Source organism: Arachis hypogaea, chromosome 19, assembly GCF_003086295.3.
Source record: "Arachis hypogaea cultivar Tifrunner chromosome 19, arahy.Tifrunner.gnm2.J5K5, whole genome shotgun sequence".
Classification (NCBI taxonomy): domain Eukaryota; kingdom Viridiplantae; phylum Streptophyta; class Magnoliopsida; order Fabales; family Fabaceae; genus Arachis; species Arachis hypogaea.
Genome location: NC_092054.1, coordinates 153,448,008 through 153,476,004, shown reverse-complemented (window position 1 = coordinate 153,476,004; position 27,997 = coordinate 153,448,008). Strand labels below are relative to the sequence as shown.

Here is a 27,997-nt window from a genome sequence, read left to right as displayed (position 1 = left end):
TGTTGTCACTATAAATATTGTAGCACACAAATTTACTCTTCATCACAAATAAATACGAATTATTGTGTTGTGTCTCACATAAACAAAAACCTGTTTTGTCCAATGGCTGCTGCTTATGTAAACAATAATAATGATGCATTGATTGTGATTGTCATAAAATTGTTCCTAATAATCACTTTCCCTTCTTCTTCCATGGCTGGTAGCAATTTCAACCAACAAGTTGATATCACTTGGGGCGACGGTAGAGTTAAGATTTTCAATAGTGACAAAATTCTTACCCTGTCTCTGGACAGCTTCTGACTCTAGCTTCCAGTCCAAGAATAAGTATTTATATGGTAAGATTGACATGCAAATCAAGCTTCCCTGTAAATTCTGCTGGCACTCTTATTGCTTATTACAACGTAAGTCATTTGCTTGTTTCTTATTTCTTCGGTTCATATTCATTTAGTTATGTATGATTATTTGTGAACAAACTTTGCATGTAGTTACGTTCAGATGGAATATCAATATCATGGGATGGGATAGACTTTGAGTTCTTGAAAAATCTTAGTGGTGATCCTTATGTAGTTCATACCAATGTGTATACACAAAGAACAGGTGGCAGAGAGCAACAATTTGTGAGTAATATTAACACCTATTCCATTCTCTGGGATCCTGTACACAATGTGTGAGTAATATTAACGTTAACATACGTGAGATATATTTTAAAAATGGTGGGGAGAAGTATAGACAAACCATTCTTAATTTTAAACAATTATAATTAATAATTATTAATTTTATATTTTTAAAAAAAAAAATTAAATAATCATTAATTGATCATCAATTAATTAGTATGGAGTGTAATTCAAAAGTACTTATTAGTTTGTTGTTGGCTAGACGCCTATTAGTCATTTAACAAGATTGTTTTAAAATTGGTAAAAAGCTATGTTTTAAAAGTTATATTTCTTTGAGCCTGTTTGAGTGAGTTTTTAAAAAAAGATTTTTTTTACTTATCTTTTTTTAAAAGATCTTATAAAAAAGTAGAAGTAATTTTATGTTTGAGTATAATAATATAAAAGTATTTTTTTGTTTATTTATTACATAAAAAACATCTTTTCTTAAAGAAAAAAAAGATCTAAATTTCAACTTTTTTAAAAAAATATTTTTTTATTTTTCTAGTACTTTTACTTTTACTACTAGAAATTTGCCAAACACACTAAAAAATAAAAAAAAAGGATCATTTTTCATTAAAAAAATATATTTTTTTAATCAAAATAATGACGTCCAAACAAGCACTTTATGTAATTATGACTTATTCAAAAATTATAATTTTTTAAAATAAATATTTTTAACTTTTTATTTATTCTTGAGTACGTCGGAACTCAATGCATATAAATTCTCCTCGTTTTATTATTTTGAAATAATTCATGTCAATACTTTTTTTTATGAAAGAAAAATATCGAATATCATTCTATAAATCATCATTTGTGAATGCAAAAATAAGTCGTATTTTTTATCTTATCCTTGAAAAATTCGCCATTAACCTATTCATAATAAATTAACTAGGGTAATTAAACTTTAAAAAAAAAATGTTTGTAACACGCTTCTTTTATTCTCATCTCCTAAATATCAAGTATTCCATATACAGAAGTTCAAAGCATCAACATTCATTTAGAGAGATATTTATAGTTAGAGAGATAAAGATACTAAAATTTTATTAAAATATCTCAATGTAAAAATACAAAGAAATAGATTTTTTAGGAGTTTAAATACTTAGTATAAAAGATATGCAATTTTTTTTTCTAGATAATATTTTATAGCTACTTCTTCTTTAAAATAATAATAAAATTTTTGAAGTCATCTGACATGGTATTCTGTGTATCTGAAATAAGAAAAATAATAAATTTCTTAAAGTCATCTAACTTGGTATTCCGTGTATCTGAAATAAGGTGGCTAAAACACTTGGACGCCATGCACAGGTTTAATTGGTTTTACCTTATTCTAAGGTGTCCGGAGGCAGGGGAAAGAAAGGAGGGTGAGTCCGCTAGCGGGGCAAAGGTGGGGTGCCCTTGCGCCTGCTTCCTTCAAAGGAAATCCGCGAATTCGATAACGGGATTCTTCACTCACAACAAGTTACCCTTTCCTCGCTTGAGAGCACTCTTTAATTTTTCGTATGTATATAAATCAAATTCTTGGTAAACACATTTTCAATAATTTTACACAAACACGACAATCAAGACTTAAATGGTAGTCAAAACATTTAGACGTCATACATAGGTTTAATTGCCCGGTGGATTAATTCACTAATTCAACTAATACTCTAACAAGTTGTACACGTGTTTTTTAAATTTAAAATAATTTTAATATAAATAAAATAATAATTTATTTTTATTTTATAAATTTTCATTTAAAATAATAGTGATTTGATAATTTTATTTTAAAATTAAAAAATAAAAATATCATAAAAGATGATAAGATTATAATTACAATTATAAAAATTTTTTGTAAAAAACATTATTTGTTATATTAATTTTAATTTTTGTATAAAATAATATTTTTACTAATCATAAAAATAATACTCTAAATATATTTAGGTATACTTATAAAAAAAGATTATCAATACTTTGAAAAAAAATTATAAGATGAAGAAACTACTATGATTAACATTATAATTTGTTATTATTTATGAATTTAAGATAGTTAGTTGTATTCATAAAATTTATTATATATTATAAATATTTATATTTAGATAGATAAAATTACTAAAATTTTATTAAAATATCTCAATGTAAAATTTACACAAAAGAATTACCAAATGAAAGCACACAATAATACGTCTTTAGAGCTAACTCAATAAAGATAATAATAAAATAGGTTCTGTGAAACATACCAGAACAGCAGTCACCGAAACATTTAACATAGTCCATTTTAAATCAAAAGAATTAATTGAATCTTTGGTTTTTTATGAATTCAGGTCAGAGTTCACACAGAGACCACCACCGCTCTGTTAATAATTTAATAAATCACTGAAACAAAATAAAAAATGACACAAACTAAATTTGCTATCCAAATGTCATCTTCCCACTTCATCTTACCACCAACTAATTTATATTATTCTTATTTTTCCAAATTCTAAATTCTAACACATTACCAATGTTGTCACTATAAATATTGTAGAACACCAATTTACTCCTTATCACAAATAAATACAAATTATTGTGTTGTGTCTCACATAAACAAAAACCTGTTTTGTCCAATGGATACTGCTTGTGTAAACAATAATAATGATGCATTGATTGTAATTGTCATAACATTATGTCAATAATATCAATTTTTTATTGGGCATAATATTTAATTATTTTTTAATCACATCTAATTAAATTATACTTAATCATATTACTTTCATTATAAATAAATTTATTTTGTTTATAATCTTATCCTTAAAGTAATATAATTTTTTTATAAATAAATAAATAAATATTTTTATTAAGCATGCAGCTCAAAATATAAAAACGTGAGATATTATAATATTCTTAAATTGTAAAGTCTATAAAAAATTAGAAAGGCGTTTCTAAAATTTACATAAAAGAATTACCAAATAGAAGCACACAGTAATACGTCTCTAGAGTTGACTCAACAAAGATAATAATGAAATAGGTTCTGTGAAACATACCAGAACAGAAGTCACCAAAACATTTAACATAGTCCATTTTGAATCAAAAGAATTGATTGAATGAGCCAAAAAAATATTTGGTTTTTTATGAATTCAGGTCAAAGTTCACACAGAGACTACCACCGCTCTATTAATAATTTAATAAACCACTGAAACAAAATAAAAAATTGACGCAAACTAAATTTGCTATCCAACTGTCATCTTCCCACCCCCATCTTACCACCAATTAATTTTTAGAGTAATGCTAGGGAATCAAAAGGGTATTAGCCAAAAATCAGCCAAATATTTTTGTGTGAATTCAAAATCTCTACGAGTTAATATATATGGATGTTTCTTCGCTAAGTATCAAAATGTTTCTTTTTCATACTAAATGGATGTTCTTTTATATATTTTTCGAATTTTTTTGTATTGCAAATGTGAATGTCTCTATTTCTTTTAGAATTTTATTTTTTTTTAAATTTTATAAATATTTAATTATTTTTGCTAAAATATAATTGGATGTTTCTTTTGTTAAGTATTAGGATGTTTTTTTCATATTAAATGAATATTTTTTGAAGATGGACTAGTACTTTCATGTTGTTGTTGTTGTTATTCAGTGGCTCCGCCACTTCCCATATTGCCCCTCCCAAACGAGATCCAATGGCAGCTGAGTCATATGTCCCTCTTCTTCCCTGACAGCATGGTTGTTGTGGAAGAGGCTTACAACATTGGCCATCACACGTAGGGCTTTTGCACTTGAAGCATATAACAAGACACCTATTCCCATCACACTTTGCACTTTGACACTTTGAACATACCAACACACACCTGCATTTGCATTTAGGGCTTTCGCATTTCTCGCACCTGTCACATTTGCCCTCGCATTTTGATGAGCATACAACCACACATTTGCAATTGCCCGAACAGTTGGTGCACGAGGACGGCGAAGGTGATGGGAAACACAAAACGGCACAACATTTGTTCTCCTCCTTCCTTTTCACCTCTTCTACTTTAAGAATTGCCACACACTTGGGACGTCCTCGCTGACCTCTTCGCTGCCGCCAAATTTGTCAGCGTTGACCTCGGCATCTACCTCTCCGTCTGGAATCGAAGGTGGATTTCGTGTTGAAGCAGTTGTCTTGGATGCGCTTGTTGAGGGCGTCGCGGAGAGCATGGAAGTCGCCGACGCTTCCAGCAGCATTGGTGAGAGAGAAATGTGTGTGATTGTTGGAGGTGGGTAGGTTAATGTGAGAGAGAAGATGAATGATTTTATAGGTTTTAATTAGGTTTACTTAATTAATTTTAAATTTTTTAAATTTAAAATTTAAAAAATTTAAATTTAATTATTAATATAAATTAATATGATTTTGTTTAGTTTTTGGCTAATGACCTTTTGGTTCTATATACTTTTCCTAATTTTTATTATTCTTATTTTTCCAAATTCTAAATTCTAACACATTACCAATGTTGTCACTATAAATATTGTAGCACACCAATTTACTCCTCATCACAAATAAATACGAATTATTGTGTTGTGTCTCACATAAGCAAAAACCTGTTTTGTCCAATGGCTACTGCTTGTATAAACAACAATAATGATGCATTGATTGTGATTGTCATAAAATTGTTCCTAATAATCACTTTCCCTTCTTCTTCCATGGCTGGTAGCAATTTCAACCAACAAGTTGATATCACTTGGGGGCGACGGTAGAGTTAAGATTTTCAATAGTGGCAAGATTCTTACCCTGTCTCTGGACAGCTTCTGACTCTAGCTTCCAGTAATCCAGTCCAAGAATCAGTATTTATATAGCAAGATTGACATGCAAATCAAGCTTCCCTGGAAATTCTGCTGGCACTCTCATTGCTTATTACGTAAGTCATTTGCTTGTTTCTTATTTCTTCGGTTCATATTCATTTAGTTATGTATGATTATTTGTGAACAAACTTTGCATGTAGTTACGTTCAGATGGAATATCAATATCATGGAATGGGATAGGCTTTGAGTTCTTGGAAAATCTTAGTGGTGATCCTTACGTAATTCGTACCAATGTGTATACACAAAGAACAGGTGGCAGAGAGCAACAATTTTATTTCTGGTTTGATCCAATCCTGTACACAATCTGTGAGTAATATTAACGTTAACATACGTGAGATATATTTTGAAAATGGGGAGAAGTATAGACAAACCATTTTTAATTTTAAACAACTATAATTAATAATTATTAATTTTATATTTTTTTTTAAAAAAAAATTAAATAATCATTAATTGATCATCAATTAATTAGTATGGAGTGTAATTCAAAAGTACTTATTAGTTTGTTGTTGGCTAGACGTCTATTAGTCATTTAACAAGATTGTTTTAAAATATGTAAAAAGCTATGTTTTAAAAGTTATATTTCTTTGAGCTTGTTTGAGTGAGTTTTTAAAAAAAGATTATTTTTAGTTATCTTTTTTTAAAAGATTTTATAAAAAAGTATAAATAATTTTATGTTTGAGTATAATAATATAAAAGTACTTTTTGTTTATTTATTACATAAAAAACATCTTTTCTTAAAGAAAAAAAGATCTAAATTTCAACTTTTTAAAAAAAATGTTTTTTATTTTATTTTTTTAGTGCTTTTACTTTTACTACTAAAAATTTGCCAAACACACTAAAAAAAAAAGATATTTTTTAATCAAAATAATGACGCCCAAACAAACACTTTATGTAATTATGACTTATTCAAAAATTATAATCTATTAGAAGATTGTAACTTGAATAGTTATATTTTTTTAAAATAAATATTTTTAACTTTTTATTTATTCTTGAGTACGTCGGAACTCAATGCATATAAATTCTCCTCGTTTTATTATTTTGAAATAATTCATGTCAATACTTTTTTTTGTATGAAAGAAAAATATCGAATATCATTCTATAAATCATCATTTGTGAATGCAAAAAATAAGTCGTGTTTTTTATCTTATTCTTAAAAAATTCGTCATTAACTTATTCATAATAAATTAACGAAGGTAATTAAACTTAAAAAAAAAGTGTTTGTAACACGCCGCCTTATTATATTCTCTCTCATCTTTCTTGTTATTTGTTCTTTTATTCTCATCTCCTAAATCTCAAGTATTCCATATACAGAAGTTCACAGCATAAACATTCAGTTAGAGAGATATTTATAGTTAGAGAGATACTAAAATTTTATTAAAATATCTCAATGTAAAAATACAAAGAAATAGATTTTTTAGGAGTTTAAATACTTAGTATAAAAGATATGTGTTCATACCCTGGCCCAATAAATAGGACCCAGGATCCAAGCAAAGAAGCCCAACCCAAAGGGGTTGGCCCTCCCCCAGTACCGGCCTTCATCCCCAGAAGTCGGTACTGAACACGACCTACTCCAAAGAAGTCGGATATGAGGGTTAGCTGGCAGATAACACTCATTCGAATGAGTAACCGCCCCTAGAAACTCTCTAACCACTTCATAGAGCCATATCTTAACCTCCCTAAGATATGGGAACGGTTATCCACCTAAAAAGGTGGCACTACTTCAGCGGTGGTTATTGGTTCACCACTATAAATACCCTGACATCCCTCAGGTATCACTAAGTCCCAATACTTTCTAAAACTTGCTCACACTCTTGCTAACTTAGGCATTGGAGTGTCATTGCAGGTACCACCCCCCATTCTTCCAGACGCACAAGTCGAACGGAGGAACACCGAGTTTCAGGTGCACCAGCTGGCCACCTCCCTCACACGTTTGGGTCAACCAACGTCATCCGGCCCACTAATCTCCGGTTACCCACCGTAACATTGGCGCCGTTGCCGGGGACCCGAGAGATTGACCAGTGATGGCGGAAAGATCCCCTAAAGAAGGTCATGTGGAGACAGATTCTGATCAAGAGAATTTGAACACCGGAAACAATGAAGCAGATCAGAACCTCCACCAGGAAGCTAATGATCAAAATAAGGAAGGTACTTCCGGAATCAAAAATCCGAAGGCAAACTCCTCGGAGGGGCGCGAGTCAGAAAAAGAAGGACCCCCTCTCGCTAGTGAGCTTATGGGGCTAATTCATAGCCGCCTCGAGCAGCTAGAGCAGGAGCGGAAACGACAAAGGGAAGCTGAAAAGAACCTAAAAGAGGAGATGGAGCGACGAAAAGAGTTAGAAAGAAAACTCTTAAAGTTAGAATCCTCCCTCAAGGTTCGGAATTCCCAAGGCGATAGAGAAGATTCTCCCTTAGGAGAGAAAGATCCGTTTAGCGAGGACATAATGAGGGCAAAAGTTCCGAGAAACTTTAGAAGCCCCGATATGGACCTCTACGATGGAACCACCGATCCAAAGCATCATCTGAGCAACTTTAAAAGTCGGATGTATCTGACCGACGCTTCAGACGCTACGCGATGCAAAGCTTTCCCGACAACCTTGTCCAAAGCAGCGATGAAGTGGTTCGACAGTCTCCCTCCGAGGTCAATTACCAGTTTTGAAGACCTCTCAAGAAAATTCTTGATGAGGTTCTCCATCCAGAAGGACAAAGTAAAACATGCACCAAGCCTCCTGGGAATAAAACAGGAGGTCGGGGAGTCCTTACGGGCCTATATGAAAAGATTCAACAAAGCATGTTTGGAGATTCAAGACCTGCCCACCGAAGCGGTCATCATGGGGCTAGTCAATGGTCTTAGAGAAGGTCCCTTCTCACAGTCCATATCAAAAAGACACCCCGCCTCTTTAAATGATGTACAGGAAAGAGCTGAAAAGTACATCAATATGGAAGAAAACGCTAGGCTAAGAGACCCGAGTTTGCGAATCGGGCCCCCTCCCTCAACGAAAGAAAGGGAGAGGGAAGCGAAGAAGAAGGAAGAGCTCGGCCTTGATAGGCCAAGAAAATATCACTCTTATACTCCATTGAAAGTTCCTGTAGTGGACGTATACAGAGAAATTTGCAATACTGAAAGGCTGCCTCCCCCAGACCCATCAAGAATAAAAAAGGGGGGAGCCGCAGTGATTACTGCGAGTACCATAAGATATATGGACACTCCACAAACGACTGTTACGACCTTAAAAATGTGATAGAAAAGCTAGCCAGAGAAGGTCGGCTTGACAGATATCTCATAGAAAGGTCGGACGGTCATGGAAAAAGAAAGCGAGAAGATGCGGATAGAAGAGATCCACCACCACAAACTCCGGAGAGACATATCCATATGATCTCAGGAGGATTTGCGGGAGGGGGACTCACAAAATCCTCCCGAAAAAGACATCTCAAGAGAGTCTACCAGGTCGAAGAGGGGTCCCCCGATCTTCCGACCATTTCATTCACAAAGGAAGACGGGCGAGGAGTAATCCCTGGGCATGATGACCCAGTGGTAATTACTATGATCCTGGAAAATGCCCATCTACACAGAACCCTAGTAGACCAAGGAAGCTCAGCAGACATCCTCTTTAAGCCCGCTTTCGACAAGCTAGGTTTAGATGAGAAAGAGTTAAGAGCCTACCCCGACACCTTATACGGATTAGGTGACACGCCGATAAAGCCACTAGGATTTTTACCCCTCCACACCACCTTTGGAAAGGGGGAAAAATCAAAGACTCTGAGTATAGACTTCATAGTCATCGACGTGGGGTCGGCTTATAATGCTTTAATCGGCAGGGCTACCCTTAATCGACTTGGAGCGGTGGTATCGACACCCCACCTATGCATGAAGTTCCCGACCTCGTCGGGAATAGCGACGGTGAGGGGAGATCAGAAGCTGGCAAGGAAGTGCTACAATGAAAGCCTAAACCTGAGAGGAAAAGGCAGAGAAGTCCACACAATAGAACTCGGGGGAGCAAGGGTTAAAGAAGAGCTACGACCACAGCCCGGGGGAAAAACTGAGGAAATTCAGGTCGGCGAAGAGGAAGGAAAAAACACTCACATAGGAGCCAACCTAGGGGAAACCCTAAGACAAGGGTTGACTAGGCTCCTAAGAGATAACTCCGATCTCTTCGCCTGGAAGGCCTCCGACATGCCTGGGATAGATCCCGAGCTCATGTCTCACAAGCTCTCGGTCTACTCAGGGTCTCGACCTGTACAACAAAGAAGACGCAAGCTCGGCCCAGAGCGAGCCCTAGTAGTAGAAGAACAAGTGCAGGCGCTCCTAGAAGCCGGCTTCATCAGAGAAGTCAAATACCCAACATGGCTAGCCAATGTAGTGCTAGTCAAAAAACAAAATGGTAAATGGAGAATGTGCGTCGACTACACCGACTTAAATAAGGCATGTCCCAAGGACCCCTATCCACTACCAAGCATTGACGCCCTAGTGGACTCTAGCTCGGGGTATCAATACCTGTCATTCATGGACGCCTACTCGGGGTATAACCAAATCCCGATGTACGAACCAGACCAGGAAAAAACATCATTCATCACGCCCAGAGCCAACTATTGCTACGTGGTCATGCCATTTGGATTGAAAAATGCAGGGGCCACATATCAGAGGCTGATGAATAAGGTGTTTGCCCCCCACTTAGGGAGCTTAATGGAAGCCTATGTCGACGATATGCTGGTAAAAACCAAGGAAGAAGTGGACCTCCTATCCGACCTCTCACAAGTCTTTGATACCATAAGGTTACACGGGATGAGACTAAACCCTGCAAAGTGCGCCTTCGCAGTGGAGGCAGGAAAATTTCTAGGATTCATGCTAACACAAAGAGGGATCGAAGCCAATCCCGACAAGTGTAGAGCTATCTTAGAGATGAAAAGCCCGACTTGTTTGAGAGAAGTCCAACAGCTGAATGGCCGACTAGCAGCTCTCTCCAGATTTTTGGCAGGATCAGCATTAAGATCCCTTCCACTATTCTCCCTACTAAAAAAGGGGCACCAGTTTGAGTAGACCCCCGAATGCGAGGAGGCGTTCCAGGAGTTCAAAAAGTTTTTGAGCCAGCCTCCTATCTTGACCCGACCTATAGCCGGAAAAGACCTCATCCTATACCTCTCCGTGGCAGACAGGGCTGTCTCAGCAGCCTTGATAAGAGAAGAGGAGGTCAGGCAACACCCAATCTACTTCATCAGTAAAGTTCTACAGGGCCCTGAGCTAAGGTACCACAAATTAGAAAAGTTTGCCTACTCCTTAGTAATAGCCTCTCGAAGGCTACGACCTTACTTTCAGGCTCACACAATAAGAGTCCGCACGAACCAACCCATGAAGCAGATCCTCCAAAAAACGGATATTGCAGGAAGAATGGTACAATGGGCAATAGAGCTCTCCGAGTTCGACTTAAAGTATGAAACTCGGACGGCGATTAAAGCCCAGTGCCTCGCCGACTTCGTTGCTGAATATGCAGGGGATCAAGAGGACAAACCGACTACCTGGGAACTCTACGTGGATGGATCCTCCAATAAAACAGGAAGCGGCGCAGGCATAATATTGGTAGATGAAAGGGGAACCCAGATAGAAGTTTCCCTCAAGTTCGAATTCCCAGCTTCAAATAATCAGGCAAAATACGAAGCCTTGATCGCAGGATTGAAGCTGGCTGAAGAAGTCGGTGCTACGAAAGTGATGGTATACAGCGACTCCCAGGTGGTGACCTCTCAAATAAGTGGGGAGTACCAGGCAAAAGACCCAACTATGAAAAGGTACTTGGAGAAAGCCTCGGAGCTCTTGGGGCGCTTTGCAGAAACCGAGGTGAAGCACATAACTCGGGATCTAAACAGCAGAGCAGACGCCCTATCCAAGCTAGCAAGTACCAAGCCAGGAGGAAATAACAGAAGCTTGATTCAAGAGACCCTCCAGGAACCCTCAGTGGTAAAAACGGAAGACACACTAGAAGTCTTTGAAGTGGTCGGATTAAACCTCGGATGGATGAACCCCTTAGTCGAATACCTAAAATTCGACATCCTCCCTAAGGAGGAAAAAGAAGCCCAGAAAATCCGAAGGGAAGCACAACATTATACTTTGGTGAAAAATGTTCTCTACAGAAGGGGGATATCAACACCATTGTTAAAGTGTGTACCGACCTTAAAAACCACCGAGGTGTTGGAGGAGGTACACAGCGGAATCTGCGGGAACCATCTCGGAGCCAGGTCATTGGCCAGGAAAGTAATCCGAGCTGGATTTTACTGGCCAACCTTACAGAAAGATGCCACAGAATTTGTGAAAAAGTGCCAGCCATGCCAAATGCATGCAAATTTCCACGTGGCTCCCCCAGAAGAGCTCATTAGTATCACTTCTCCATGGCCCTTTGCAAAATGGGGAATGGATTTGTTAGGTCCTTTTCCCCAAGCGCCAGGACAAGTTAAATACCTAATAGTGGGAATAGATTACTTCACAAAGTGGATAGAAGCAGAACCACTGGCCACCATCACTGCACAGAGGAGTCGGAGGTTCCTCTACAAAAATATAATCACAAGGTATGGGATACCTTATTCCATTACCACAGATAACGGAACCCAGTTCACCGACTCCACCTTTAGAAGCCTGGTAGCCAGTATGAAAATTAAACACCAGTTCACCTCGGTGGAACACCCACAAGCCAATGGGCAAGCCGAAGCAGCCAACAAAGTCATTCTGGCAGGGCTGAAGAAAAGGTTACAAGACGCGAAAGGGGCTTGGGCTGAAGAGCTCCAACAAGTACTATGGGCTTACAGAACAACTCCCCAATCCGCCACTGGAGAAACACCCTTCCGACTAGTCTATGGCGTAGAAGCCATGATCCCAATAGAGGTCAATGAGCAAAGCCCAAGAGTGATTTTCCACGATGAGATCAGGAATATACAGGGACATAAAGAAGAACTCGACTTGCTCCCTGAAGTCCGAGAAGAAGCTCAGATAAGAGAAGCAGCATTGAAACAAAGGATGACTACAAGGTACAACAAAAAAGTCATTCGAAGGAGTTTCACCCCAGATGACTTAGTCTTAATCAGAAACGACATGGGGGTCAACAAATCTGGGGAGGGAAAGCTCGCCGCCAATTGGAAAGGACCATACAAAATCAAGGAGGTCTTAGGAAAAGGCTATTATAAGGTGACCGACTTAGGCGGCACCGAGTTACCAAGGTCACGGCATGCTTGTAATATGAAAAGGTACTACAGTTAAAAGCAAACCCTACTCCCTGATGTACTCTTTTCCCAGCTTCATGATTTTTTCCCAGAATCAAAGGGTTTTTTCTGAAGAATGGTTTTTAACGAGGCATCACAGTAGGGGCTAAGGGAAATAAATTAGCAAAAGCCCTTAGTAGCAATAAGGTACCTCCTCAATTAATAAAGAACTCTTTCATTTTAAATATCTCTTTCAAAATTCCCTTTTAAATTTTCTTTCTACGAAACGCGCCGATTTAAGCTCGACAAAACGTAAAAATCCCATGAACCGACCTAGATGGTCGTCAGGATAAAACGACGAGGTACAAGTCGGTGTAAAGAGGCTATAGAAGTCGATCATGATAAACTCGGGATCGGTCCGACTCACAGGGCGGAATGCGAAACCGAGTACAATTAAAATGAATCGCAAAAGTAGCCTAAGTCACGAAAAACTCAATAAAACAAAATTGAGTACTAGGAATACCAAAAGAGATAAGGAAAAACTAAGAAAAAGGCTGCCTTGAGAATCAAGGAAATTCAGAAAAGCAGGCAAATCCCAAAGAAAAACTTTTTTCCAGAAAAGATCAAAGAGTCAAAGGAACCACGAAAAGCATGCGCGCATAAGGTAACTCAAAACCCTTATCCAAAAAGGGTATTTATCTAACGATAAATTAAACCCCTATTAAAAAGGGGCATTACTGTTTTGTTTACGACCTTAAAAGGCCAAAAAATTGTTCAAAACACCAACAAATAAATATAAAGAGTTTAAAAAGAGGGGCCCACAGGCCGGACCCCAATAGCCAAAATCACTTTTTTAGAAGATCACCACCAGCAGAGTCAGGGGGAACGCCAGGAGCAGGAGTTGAAGAGGAAGTCGGAGGAACGGTAGAAGAACTCGGGGCGTCCTTAGAGCGAGGAGGGGACTCTACGATCCTCTGCCCCCGAGTCTTTAAATCAGACTCAGATTTCACTATGGGGGCAGGAGGATCCACGATGGCACCATCAATAACAATCTTATCAGGGTCCAAAGGAGAAAGGTCCAAGTCAGGAGCAATAACTCCGACCTGTTCCTTGAAAATCCTCCAGGCCTCATCAGCACCATCCGCAATAGAGTCCTCCAACTCGGTGTAGGCCTTCCGAGCGTTCAGTAAGTCGTTCTTTACAGACACAAGATCAGCAAATAAACTATTGTAGCTGGCTTGCGCTGCCTTCCTCAACTCCACCTCCATGTTGCATTGGGCTTGCAACTTCTGCCCCTTCTCTCGGAGGCTGTTCCTCTCCCCCTCCAGTTTGGCGACTTTCCCCTCCAACTCCTTCTCATGCTCCTGATATATACGGAGCCTACCCTCCAGCTCCTCGACCCTCGAGGTCGTCCCTAAAGAGCTGATGGGAGTCTTCTCAAATATATCCAAGAGTTTGCCACAAACCCCCGCCGTCTTGAGACTCTCCTCAACCACAGTAGTGAGGTAGTGCCGAACAGAAACATCATCCATACTCATACGAGCATGAGGATAGATGTTCTTTCGGACGAACGCAAGAGCGTCCGCCTCACCAGAAGCGCCAGACTCTAAGGTCTTGCGCTTCTTTGGCTCTGGTTCGGGAGTAGGTCGGACGGAAGGGGGTGGCAGAGAGGAAGCAGAGGAAGAAATTACAATAGGCTGAGAAGGAGTCCCAACGTTCCGAGGAGGAGGAGGAGGAGAGACAACCATCCTAACACCTCTAGACCTGGCTCGAGACTTTGCCTTGGCTTCCTGAACCCTCTGGTAAGACTCTTGAGCGTTTTTCTTTGCCATCTCTACAAAAAACAAATTGGTAGCCAAAATCAGACAAAGTCGGTAAAAGAAATTGCAAGTCGGAAACAAGCAAGAAACGCAAAAAGCTACCTAATTGTGACTGGACAAAGGACGGCGACCCCTGGAGAAATTTTTTAGTATCCAAGTATGGGGCCCTCCCCCACGCTTCTCGGAGGAACCCCACAATGGCTGCTTCTACCTCAGTTAAATCATCCAGACCATATTTCTCGCAAGGGGAGGCCTCCAGCCAATATAAAGGAAATCGGGGAGAAGAATGATCATCCAGGAAAAAGGGGTGGTGACCCTCTACAGCTTGCACTTTGAAAAAGTAGTTCTTGAAGTCATGAAAGGACTCGTCAAAAAGGGTAAAAAGTCTCCGACCTTGTATGGCTCGGAACGACACCCACTGTTGTTTATTGTTTAGCCCACTGAAGGGTTTTGTCATATGGAAAAGATGGAAGAAAATCTTTAAAGAAGTCGGGAACTCTAAAGCCTGGCTGACAAATTGATAAATTTTCAAAAAACCCCAAGAGTTGGGGTGAAGCTGGGTGGGAGCGACTCGACAGTGACGCAAAACAGATATCTCAAAATTCGAAAAAGGAAGAAAAACACCCAAACGGGTGATCATGCACTCATACATAAAGAAAAAATGAGGGGCCGCCTCATCGACTCTTCCAAAACAAACCCGGTCTTCAGGACCCGGGACTACCAATTCGTATTTTGGTTCGTCATCCTCAGAAGTACAAATTCTGTGATGAGTGCGAAGGTTGGTAATGAACTCAGAATCGACTGAGGGCTCCTCCCCTAAGACCGTGACATCAACCCAGTGAGAGAGAGCATCTACAGAAGCCATTTCTTTTTATAAAAAAGGGGGGTAACAAACCTACAAGGGGAAAAGAAATGTCACCAACACGGTCTCTAAAGGGAGGAGGATGCGAAACTAAAGTCTACAAATCAAATTTATCTACAGAGGCATATTAAAGAACTAACCTTTATCCGGAAATAAGGGTTGGAAGCAAAAAGCCTTTGAAGACGCAAGAACGCAGCACGAACGAAGGCAAGGAAAATTTGAAAGATCGCAGAAACGAAACAACGAAAGAGAGGGAAAATATTTATAAGAACGTTAGGGGCATAACGGTAAAATCGGGGCAATCATTAATGAGGATGCACCGTTACCAAGGCTATTAAATCCCTACGCACACCCCTAACGGACACGACGCTTGATTAGACGTAACTGTCAGAACCAAAAGGTCACGAAAAATCACGTCGGTTCTCAAACCATCACGTCGGTCCTCTCACAAATCGGCTACGACCCCGAGTTGAATACTCGAACCCAACTCTTAAAAATAAATTGGGCTCGAGTAGGGGCACTGTTCATACCCTGGCCCAATAAATAGGACCCAGGATCCAAGCAAAGAAGCCCAACCCAAAGGGGTTGGCCCTCCCCCAGTACCGGCCTTCATCCCCAGAAGTCGGTACTGAACACGACCTACTCCAAAGAAGTCGGATACGAGGGTTAGCTGGCAGATAACACTCATTCGAATGAGTAACCGCCCCTAGAAACTCTCTAACCACTTCATAGAGCCATATCTTAACCTCCCTAAGATATGGGAACGGTTATCCACCTAAAAAGGTGGCACTACTTCAGCGGTGGTTATTGGTTCACCACTATAAATACCCTGACATCCCTCAGGTATCACTAAGTCCCAATACTTTCTAAAACTTACTCACACTCTTGCTAACTTAGGCATTGGAGTGTCATTGCAGGTACCACCCCCCATTCTTCCAGACGCACAAGTCGAACGGAGGAACACCGAGTTTCAGGTGCACCAGCTGGCCACCTCCCTCACACGTTTGGGTCAACCAACGTTATCCAGCCCACTAATCTCCGGTTACCCACCGTAACAATATGCAATTTTTTTTTCTAGATAATATTTTATAGCTTCTTCTTCTTTAAAATAATAATAAAATTTTTGAAGTCATCTAACCTAGTATTCTATGTATCTGAAATAAGAAAAATAATAAAATTCTTAAAGTCATCTACCTTGATATTTTGTGTATCTGAAATAAGGTGGCCAAAACACTTAGGACACGACCATGCACAGGTTTAATTGGTTTTACCTTGAGCACTCTTTAATTTTTCGTGTGTATATAAATCAAATTCTTGGTAAACACATTTTCAACAATTTTACACAAACACGACAGTCAAGACTTAAATGGTAGTCAAAACATTTAGACGTCATACATAGGTTTAATTGCCCGGTGGATTAATTCACTAACTCAACTAATACTCTAACAAGTTGTACACGTGTTTTTAAAATTTAAAATAATTTTAATATAAATAAAATAATAATTTATTTTTATTTTATAAATTTTCATTTAAAATAACAGTGATTTGATAATTTTATTTTAAAATTAAAAAATAAAAATATCATAAAAGATGGTAGGATTATAATTACAATTATAAAATTTTTTTGTAAAAAACATTATTTGTTATATTAATTTTAATTTTTGTATAAAATAATATTTTTACTAATCATAAAAATAATACACATAATACTCTAAATATATTTAGGTATACTTATAAAAAAAGATGATCAATACTTTGAAAAAAAATTATAAGATGAAGAAACAACTATGATTAACATTATAATTTGTTATTATTTATGAATTTAAGATATTTAGGTGTATTCATAAAATTTATTATATATTATAAACATTTATATTTAGATAGATAAAATTACTAAAATTTTATTAAAATATCTCAATGTAAAATTTACATAAAAGAATTACCAAATAAAAGTACACAATAATACGTCTTTAGAGCTGACTCAACAAAGATAATAATAAAATAGGTTCTGTAAAACATACCAGAACAGCAGTCACCGAAACATTTAACATAGTCCATTTTAAATCAAAAGAATTAATTGAATCTTTGATTTTTTATGAATTCAGGTTAGAGTTCACACAAAGACCACCACCGCTCTGTTAATAATTTAATAAATCACTGAAACAAAATAAAAAATGACACAAACTAAATTTGCTATCCAACTATCATCTTCCCACCTCATCTTACCACCAACTAATTTATATTATTCTTATTTTTTCAAATTCTAAATTCTAACACATTACCAATGTTGTCACTATAAATATTGTAGAATACTAATTTACTCCTCATCACAAATAAATACGAATTATTGTGTTGTGTCTCACATAAACAAAAACCTGTTTTGTCCAATGGCTACTGCTTGTGTAAACAATAATAACGATGCATTGACTGTAATTGTCATAACATTATGTCAATAATATCAATTTTTATTGGGCATAATATTTAATTATTTTTTAATCACGTCTAACTAAATTATACTTAATCACATTACTTTCATTATAAATAAATTTATTTTTTTTATAATTTTATCCTTAAAGTAATATAATTTTTTTATAAATAAATAAATATTTTTTAGGATAAAACACTATAATAAGCCAAGGAGAATGAAATTTTACACAAATAAACCAAATGAAAAACTGGTTCGTGAATCCACCAATGCACATTACTATATAGTTCGAATTAGGTTCATTCGAACTCTATTCACACATAATTCGAATTATGTTGATTCGAATTATACACAAACGCGCACACACACTAATTCGAATCATGTTGATTCGAATTACACTCACACACGCTGCACATAGTAATTCGAATTGACCAGATTCGAATTACTCATGATTTAATTCTGCCCATTTTTTTATTAAAAATTAATAATTGATTAAAAAAATTAATAATTTAAAAATTAAAAAATATATTTTTTATTTCATGCATTAAAAAAAAGCTAACAAAATATTTTATTCTATACAAAATAATTTTAAAAAATGGCTTAAAAGATATTAGGAGTACTATAAAAATTTGTAATGTCCTAATAATTTAGGACATTAAAGAAATAATCTACATAGTCAATAATAATTTAGAAATTAAAAAAATATAGTTATAACCAGTATTTACCTAAATTACTAGAATATTACAAACTTTTATAGTACTCTTAACATTTTTTAAACTATTTTTTTAAAATTATTTTGCATAGAAAATGGCTTAAAATGACTTAAAAATCTCTTTGTTCTAGTCAAAACAATTTAAAAAAATGGCTTAAAAAAATGTTAGGAGTACTATAAAAATTTGTAATGTCCTAGTAATTTAGGTAAATACCGGTTGTAACTATATTTTTTTTGAATTTCTAAATTATTATTGACTGTGTAGAGTATTTCTTTAATGTCCTAAATCATTAGGACATTACAAATTTTTATAGTACTCCTAACATTTTTTTAAGCCATTTTTTTAAAATTATTTTGCCTAGAATAAAGGGCATTTTAAGCCATTTTAAGCTATTTACTATGCAAAATAATTTAAAAAAAATATCTTAAAAAATGTTGGGAGTACTATAAAAGTTTGTAATATTCTAGTAATTTAGGTAAATACTGGTTATAACTATATTTTTTTAATTTCTAAATTATTATTGACTATGTAGAGTATTTCTTTAATGTCCTAAGTCATTAGGACATTACAAATTTTTATAGTACTCCTAACATCTTTTAAGCCATTTTTTAAAATTATTTTGTATAGAATAAAATATTTTTTTGTGGTATAATTTAAATAAATTTATTTAAAAAATTTATAAAAAAATATTCATGAGCTATTAAAAATGCGCAAAAGAGTATTGTATGAAATTCGAATTGATAGCTCATTAATATTTTAAAGAAGTCTCGTAATAAAATATTTTGTTAGCTTTTTTTTTAATTCATGAAATAAAATATATATTTTTTAATTTTTAAATTATTAATTTTTTTAATCAATTATTAATTTTTTAATAAAAAAATGGACATAATTAAATCATGAGTAATTCGAATCTGGTCAATTCGAATTACTATGTGCAGCGTGTGTTAGTGTAATTCGAATCATGTTATCAACATGATTCGAATTAGTGTGTGTGCGCGTTTGTGTATAATTCGAATCAACATGATTCGAATTATGTGTGAATAGAGTTCGAATGAAATTGATTCGAACTATATAGTAATGTGCATTGGTGGATTCATGAACCAGTTTTTCATTTGGCTTATTTGTGTAAAATTTTATTCTCCTTGGCTTATTATAGTGTTTTACCCTATTTTTTATTAACCATGCAGCTCAAAATATAAAAACGTGAGATATTATAATATTCTTAAATTGTAAAGTCTATAAAAAATTAGAAAGACATTTCTAAAATTTACATAAAAGAATTACCAAATAGAAGCACATAGTAATACGTCTCTAGAGTTGACTCAACAAAGATAATAATGAAATAGGTTCTGTGGAACATACCAGAACAGAAGTCACCGAAGCATTTAACATAGTCCATTTTGAATAAAAAGAATTGATTGAATGAGCCAAAAAAATCTTTGATTTTTTATGAATTCAGGTCAGAGTTCACACAGAGACCACCACCGCTCTATTAATAATTTAATAAACCACTGAAACAAAATAAAAAATTGACACAAACTAAATTTGCTATCCAACTGTCATCTTCCCACACCCATCTTACTACCAATTAATTTTTATTATTCTTATTTTTCTAAATTCTAAATTCTAACACATTACCAATGTTGTCACTATAAATATTGTAGCACACTAATTTACTCCTCATCACAAATAAGTACGAATTATTGTGTTGTGTCTCACATAAACAAAAACCTGTTTTGTCCAATGGCTGCTGCTTGTGTAAACAATAATAATGATGCATTGATTGTGATTGTCATAAAATTGTTCCTAATAATCACTTTCCCTTCTTCTTCCATGGCTGATAGCAATTTCAACCAATAAGTTGATATCACTTGGGGCGACGGTAGAGTTAAGATTTTCAAGAGTGGCAAGATTCTTACCCTGTCTCTGGACAGCTTCTGACTCTAGCTTCCAGTCCAAGAATCAATATTTATATGGCAAGATTGACATGCAAATCAAGCTTCCCTGAAAATTCTGCTGGCACTCTCATTGCTTATTACGTAAGTCATTTGCTTGTTTCTTATTTCTTCAGTTCATATTCATTTAGTTATGTATGATTATTTGTGAACAAACTTTGCATGTAGTTACGTTCAGATGGAATATCAATATCATGGGATGGGATAGACTTTGAGTTCTTGGAAAATCTTAGTGGTGATCCTTACGTAGTTCATACCAATGTGTATACACAAACAACAGGTGGCAGAGAGCAACAATTTGTGAGTAATATTAACACCTATTCTATTCTCTGGGATCTGTACACAATGTGTGAGTAATATTAACGTTAACATACGTGAGATATTTTTTTTTGAAACAAAGGAAGTTCAGCACATTAAAGTGGAGCAAACAAAATAAAGAAGAAGATACATAACCAGCTACCAACAAATAAACCAACCCCTAGCATCCCAGTACTATCATCCTCCCCCAGAATCACCACCACTCCATTCTGTGTAACTCATCACCGTCCTCGTGTGAATGACCTCCAGACTTGCTCTTGCATTCTTAAAGATTCATGCATTCCATTCCAACCAGACGTTCCAAATCACTGCAAAGAACACTGTCATCCACATCTTCTGCCTTTGTTGTCTATTATGCATGCCATGCCAACTCTCAAACATTTCTTTAACGGTTCCGGGAATCACCCACTCTCTTCCTAGTAACCTCAACCACTTGCACCACACCTGCCATGTTACCTCACACCTAAGGAATAAATGCTCAACAGATTCTAATTCCTTGGTACACAGTACACACATACTATCACCCAGAATGTTGACTCCTAGTTTAGTCAGCCGCTCCTTGGTGTTAACTCTACCAACTAGCACAAACCACCTAAAGAGCTCAATTCTCGGAGGTACGAAACCTTTCCAAATGGAACTCGTGAAGCTATAACTCGTTATCTCAGCTGATAATGTCTCCGCTTGTATAGCCTGTATCACAGAACTAGTAGAGAAAACACCTTTATTTTCAAACTTCCACACCACATTGTCCTCCCTACCTGATGACAACCTCACTGGCCTTAATCTCTCATGAAGCTGATTGACAAGCTCCAGCTCCCATTGGAACAACTCCCTCCTCCATTGAAAATTTCAAATCCAATCAAGGCCATCCCAAAAACCACAATCCCCAATGACAAGTCCTTGCTGGCTGGAGATAGAGTAGAGTCTCGGATAGCTTCCTTTGAGAGTACCACCTTGAACCCAGTTATCTTCCCAAAATCGGGTTTGCATACCATTGCCTACTTCCATTGCCAGTCCACTTACCACTTTATCTCGAATCAGCGGTTCTTTTATATTCAGCTGACATATGTCCTTCCAAGGCCCACCATTTACTGGTAAAGGCTGAGTTGCTAACATTACATCCGGGTTCAACTTATTACACGAACAAACAATCTTCTTCCACAGTGGGCAATCCTCCTTTGAAAACTGCCACCACCACTTAAACAGAAGCGCTGTGTTTCTCAGCACTGCATCACCAACCCCCAAGCCCCCAACCTTTTTTGGAGCCTGAACTAGCTCCCACTTTACCATAGGTATACCATAGTTCCCGTTCTCCTTGCACCACATAAAGTTCCGTTGTAAAGCGATCAGCTTGTCCGCCACCGCTTTCGGCATCTTGTATAGACTAAGGTAATATATGGGGAGACTATTCAGTACCGATTTGATAAGGACCAGCTTATCTGATTTATTCAAAACCTTGGCTTTCCACAAACTAAGCTTCTGTTCCACCTTATCAATGATTGGTTTCCAAGTCTTCACCAAGCGCGGATTCGCACCTAGAGAAATTTCCAAGTATCTAACCGGTAGAGAAGCTTGTTGGCATCCCAGGAGTCCACATGCCTGATCAATCCAGCTTTGCTCACAGTTCACCGATATCATATTCGATTTATCAAAATTAATGCTCAGCCCATACATCAACTCAAAGCACCGCAACAGTCTCTTATAGTTTACAATTGTTTTAGTCTCCGGCGGGTAGAACAAAACAGTGTCATCTGCAAATTGTAGGTGCGACAGTTAAATATGATCTCCCCCTACCAGCAGTGGAGCAATGCGGCCATTCCTGACAGCTTCCCCCAACATCCTATGCAACATATCTACAACTAATACGAATAGCAATGGAGAAAGGGAGTCCCCTTGTCTTAGTCCCCTCTCCATCTTGAATGGCTTGGAAGGTGACCCGTTTACCAAGACTGCCATGGTAGCCGTAGTAACACACTCTTTCACCCAACTCCTCCATCTTTGGCCGAAGCCCATTTTCTGGAGCACAATGTCAACAAAACTCCATCTCACTCTGTCATAGGCCTTTTGAAAATCCAGTTTGATAATGGCTGCTGTCTTTTTCCGAGTCTTCAGCCAATGAACCGTCTCGCAGGCTATGAGTGCACCATCATGAATTTTCCTTCCCTTTACAAATGCAGTCTGAGTCTCTCCCACCAATCCCGACATCACAAATCGCATTCTTCGCACCAACACCTTCGAAATCACTTTATATACACACCCCACCATACTGATCGGCCGAAAATCCTTCACCTCCTTTGCACCTTCAAACTTTGGAGCTAGTGTCACCCACGTTACATTAACATCCGTTGGCAACTTCGCACTTTGAAAGAACCCCATTACCACAGCAATGAATTCCGGTCCAATGTCCTCCCAGCATTTCTTTATGAAGTTCATGTTAAACCCATCACTCCCTGGGGCCTTGGAAGATTCGCAGTCCCACACAGCCTCCTTGATTTCCTCATCCGTCGACATCACTTCTAAAGCTTCAGCCTCATCCCTATGGATACACTTTACTAAGCCATCCCTGATTCCAATCCTCGGAACATATTCCTGTCTATATAAATCCTTGTAGAACCCTCTAATCGCACCTTTTATTCTCGCCTGATTCCGCACAAGTATTCCATGTATCATCAGTGCATCAATCCTGTTATTCCGTCTTCTGGCCGAAGCAATATATTTTGAAAATGGGGAGAAGTATAGACAAACCATTCTTAATTTTAAACAACTATAATTAATAATTATTAATTTTATATATTTTTTTTAAAATTAAATAATCATTAATTGATCATCAATTAATTAGTATGGAGTGTAATTCAAAAGTACTTATTAGTTTGTTGTTGGCTAGACGCCTATTAGTCATTTAACAAGATTGTTTTAAAATATGTAAAAAGCTATGTTTTAAAAGTTATATTTCTTTGAGCTTGTTTGAGTGAGTTTTTAAAAAAAAGATTTTTTTTAGTTATCTTTTTTTAAAAGATCTTATGAAAAAGTAGAAGTAATTTTATGTTTGAGTATAATAATATAAAAGTATTTTTTTGTTTATTTATTACATAAAAAACATCTTTTCTTAAAGAAAAAAAAATCTAAATTTTAACTTTTTTTTTCTAGTGCTTTTATTTTTACTACTAGAAATTTGCCAAACACACTAAAAAATAAAAAAAAGATATTTTTTCATTAAAAAAAGATTTTTTTTAATCAAAATAATGACGCCCAAACAAGCACTTTATGTAATTATGACTTATTCAAAAATTATAATCTATTAGAAGATTGTAACTTGAATAGTTATATTTTTTTAAAATAAATATTTTTAACTTTTTTATTTATTCTTGAGTACGTCGGAACTCAATGCATATAAATTCTCCTCGTTTTATTATTTTGAAATAATTCATGTCAATACTTTTTTTGTATGAAAGAAAAATATATCGAATATCATTCTATAAATCATCATTTGTGAATGCAAAAATAAGTCTTGTTTTTTATCTTATCCTTAAAAAATTCGCCATTCACGTGATTTGGGAATAGAAGGAGGAATGAGGACCTAATTATGCGTTTCAAATTTCAAAAGAGATGGTGTGGTAGGGAGGAGGTCAGGGAAACCATTCGACTAGTCTGGGAAACATATTTTAATGGTTCGGCCATGTATGTTTTAGCCCAAAAATTGAAATTATGCAGGCATCAATTAGTGGCATGGCAGCAAACGGGTAGGTCTAATTCAAAAAAATTAATTGAAGAATTGGAACGACAACTTGAAGGGCTGAGGGGAGTTGGGATTAATGGAGGAGAGGATATCCAAGAGTTAGAACATAAATTAGAACAAGCCTTTATCCAAGAGGAGATGTACTGGAAGGAGAAGTCGAGAATCAAGTGGTTAAAGGAGGGGGACAGAAACACTAATTTCTTCCACCGGAAATTCAGGACCAGAACTCGAAGGAATAAAATTTGGAGACTGAATGGACCGAATGGGGAAATAGCCTTGTCCAATTCATCAATTGCAGCAGTGGCGGAAGACTACTTTCGGGACATTTTCTCCTCAACTGCCCAGGCTGACCCGGATCCCCTATTCTCGGACTTTGAGCCTAAGGTTACAGCTTTCATGAACCGTAGGCTACAAAGACCAGTCACTATTGAGGAAGTTAAGCGAGCCACTTTTAGTATTCACCCGCAAAGTGCACCGGGAGAAGATGGTATGACTGCAAAGTTCTTTCAATTCTTTTGGGATATAGTGGGTGCAGATGTTTTTCGAGCAGTTCGAAGTTTCTTTCAAGGGGGAAAATTTTAAAAAGCTTCAACCATACACATATCTGTATCATCCCAAAAGTGTCGGATGCTACTACGATGACACAGGTTAGACCCATCAGTTTGTCTACAGTCATTTAAAAAATTATTTCTAAAGTTCTCGTCCATAGACTACAGGATTGTATGAATAAACTAATTAGTCCTACCCAAAGTGCCTTTATCAAGGGCCGCTTAATTTCAGACAATATTTTGATTGCTCATGAGTGTATGCACTATCTAAAGAATAAAAAGTCAGGTCTGCAGCATGAAATGGCAGTCAAGTTAGATATGAGTAAAGCTTATGATAGAGTAGAGTGGCAATTTCTTTGGTTCATTTTAGCAAAGTTCGGATTCGGTGAAAGGTGGATAAACTGGATTCATGAATTAGTAACTACCGTTTCTTATTCCGTTGTTGTGGAAGGACAACCCTTTGGTTATTTCAAACCAACTAGAGGTATCCGCCAAGGTGACCCTCTATCCCCCTATCTTTTTTCTTTTCTGTGCAGAAGGTCTTTCCTTCTTGCTACACAAAGCGGAATCAAGCGGTAGAATTCAAGGAATTCAGGTGTGCAGAAGAAGTCCCACTATTAGCCATCTCCTTTTTGCTGATGATTCTATTCTATTCTCTAAGGCAACAGAATATGGTTGTGAACAAATTCTAAACACCCTGGGTGAATACGAGAGGGTTAGTGGACAACAAGTGAATCTCAACAAATCCTCGATATTCTTTAGCAACAATACCCCAAACCATATCCGGATCCAGGTGGCAGCCAAGCTACATATTGAACATATCGGTGCACAGGACAAATATTTGGGCCTCCCTTCTTTAGTTAACAAATCTAAAAAAGCTACATTTGGCTTGATTAAGGAAAAGGTTCAGAAAAAGGTTCAAGGATGGCAGAAGAATATGGTGTCAAACGCAGGAAGAAATGTTTTACTCAAGGCTGTTGGGGAAGCTGTTCCAATCTATACACTCTCCTGCTTCAGACTGCCAGACACACTCATTAATGAAATTCACAGAATTTTTACTCAATACTGGTGGGGTCAAAAAGGAACAGAATGGAGAATGGTTTGGATTGGCTGGGATACAATGTCCAGACCTAAGAAGGAGGGGGGACTAGGCCTGAAAGATTTGAGGGCTCTGAACCTCGCTTTATTAGGAAAACAGTACTAGAGGATTGCTACTCAGCCTAATTCTATCCTAGCAAGAACATTGAAAGGTAAATACTTTAAATACAGCAATGCGATGAGTGCTGAGTTAGGAGGCTTACCTTCTTGGGGTTGGCGTAGCATCTTAGAGGGCCGAACGGTTGTTGAAAAAGGCCTGAACTGGAGGGTTGGCTCTGGTAGTTCTATCCGAGTATTTAGCGACCCTTGGTTACCTCCGCCGTATCCGTTCCGTATCCCTCCGTCGCAACCTATTGTCCCGCAGAATCCGGTCTTCTGGGTAAAAGAACTTATGCTGCCTGATAGAAATTGGAACCACAACCTGATTGCCAACAGTTTTTCCCCTGAAATTCAAAGCAGAATCTACTCAATTCAACCTGTAGATGGAGAAGATGTGCTTCAATGGAGTCTCAACAAATCTAAAATGTATGACACGGCCTCAGGTTATAACATTGCTTACCTATTTTTTCACCCTCCATTAGAGCACTGCCCTGACCACATGAAGCAAAAGCATATTTGGCAGCACTTGGGGAAGTTGAAAGTCCCTCCCAGTGTGAAGATGTTCATCTGGAAATGCCTCCATGGTCGAATTCCAGTGCTAGAACTCATCCATCGCAGATTTCCAAGTACAAGTTCACTTTGCCCTCATTGTCACACGCAATCAGAGTCAATCACCCACTGCCTAATTACATGCAACAAAGCCCAAGACATTTGGAGTAGAAGTCAGATTTACCTGCACCTTCCACATCCTACCGGTGACCAGTTCTTTGAATGGTGGCAGGAATTGAAGACAAAGCTTGAGCGGCAACATGATGGAAAGAGGTTGATGGGTCTTGTGGCAAGTATCTGTTGGAACATATGGAAGGCAAAAAACCTTTGGGTCTTTGAGCACACAAACCAAACGCCGGAAGAGACGTTTCAAATGTCAGTAAACCTGGTGCAACAATTCATCTCTCTAGACTAAACTCACTGTCTTAGGTTTTTTGTTTTTTCCCCAATTCTCCCTGCTAAGTTTGGTTCAGTTTTATTCACTTTGCCTTTAGTGAGTTTTTATTTGGGAAAACCCCACTTTCTCTATCTCATGTCCTGCATTTGGACACTTGTACCACTTTTATGATGCAATAAAAGTCCTTTTTAACTTTGAAAAAAAAAATTCGCCATTAACCTATTCATAATAAATTAACCGAGGATAATTAAACCTAAAAAAAAAAGTGTTTGTAACACGCCGCCTTATTATATTCTCTCTCATCTTTCTTTTGTTACCTGTTCTTTTATTCTCATCTCCTAAATCTCAAGTATTCCATATACAGAAGTTCACAGCATAAACATTCATTTTTCATTGAAATAATATTAGAGTAATAAACTACTCAGACTAATTCAAAACTCAGGTTTTATATTGATGGGAGACCAATAAGGGAGTTCAAGAACTTAGAGGGTGTTGGTGTTCCCTACCCAAATTACCAACCAATGAAATTGTATTCAAGCCTCTCGAACGCTGATGATTGGGCAACAAGAGGAGGGCTTGTGAAGACAGATTGGAGCCAAGCTCCATTCACAGCTTCCTTCAAGAACTTGAAAGCCAATGGTTGTGTTTGGTCCAATGGTGTTTCTTCATGCAACTTATCATCATCAAACTCCTCTGATAATAACAACTCTTGGCTCTCTCAACAGCTTGATTCAAACGGTCAGAGGAAGCTCAAATGGGTGCAGAAGAATTACATGATTTACAATTACTGCTCAGACATTAACCGATTCCCTCAGGGCCTCCCTCTTGAATGCACGCTCCAAACCACCTGA

The 27,997-nt window shown here is 37.0% G+C and overlaps 1 pseudogene; it reads left to right on the top strand.

Moving 5' to 3' along the window:
* Nucleotides 1–62: 62 nt before the first annotated feature.
* LOC112779131 (xyloglucan endotransglucosylase/hydrolase protein 22-like) lies at nucleotides 63–27,997 on the top strand (annotated as a pseudogene).